The sequence below is a fragment of the Octopus bimaculoides genome, chromosome 4 (assembly GCF_001194135.2).
Source record: "Octopus bimaculoides isolate UCB-OBI-ISO-001 chromosome 4, ASM119413v2, whole genome shotgun sequence".
Classification (NCBI taxonomy): Eukaryota; Metazoa; Mollusca; class Cephalopoda; order Octopoda; family Octopodidae; genus Octopus; species Octopus bimaculoides.
In genome coordinates, this window is record NC_068984.1 from 26415029 (window position 1) to 26415347 (window position 319).

At 31.0% G+C, this 319-nt stretch overlaps 1 long non-coding RNA gene across 2 annotated transcripts in view; it reads left to right on the top strand.

Moving 5' to 3' along the window:
* The window catches only part of LOC106875958 (uncharacterized), a 12573-nt gene that overhangs the window by 5716 nt on the left and 6538 nt on the right, over positions 1 to 319 (top strand). The window lies entirely within an intron of this gene.

Here is a 319-nt window from a genome sequence, read left to right on the forward strand (position 1 = left end):
TATATGAGTGTGTGTATGTGTGTGTGTGTGTGTATGTATATATAGGGTCGTTAACGACCCTATATATATATATATGTACATATATGTCTGTAAATATATCATGTATGTATATGTATGCATGCATTATGCATGTATGTGTGTATGTATATATAGGGTCGTTCTTAATGCTGTTTGTTTTGTTTTCCATTTGTGTCTTTCGTTGCTAGAAAGAATAGTTCATGTCCCATGTACTTATGCTTCGTACTTTATTGTTGTACACGTTTCCTGACGTCCTGTGCCCACATATGCATATATATATATATATATATATATATATATA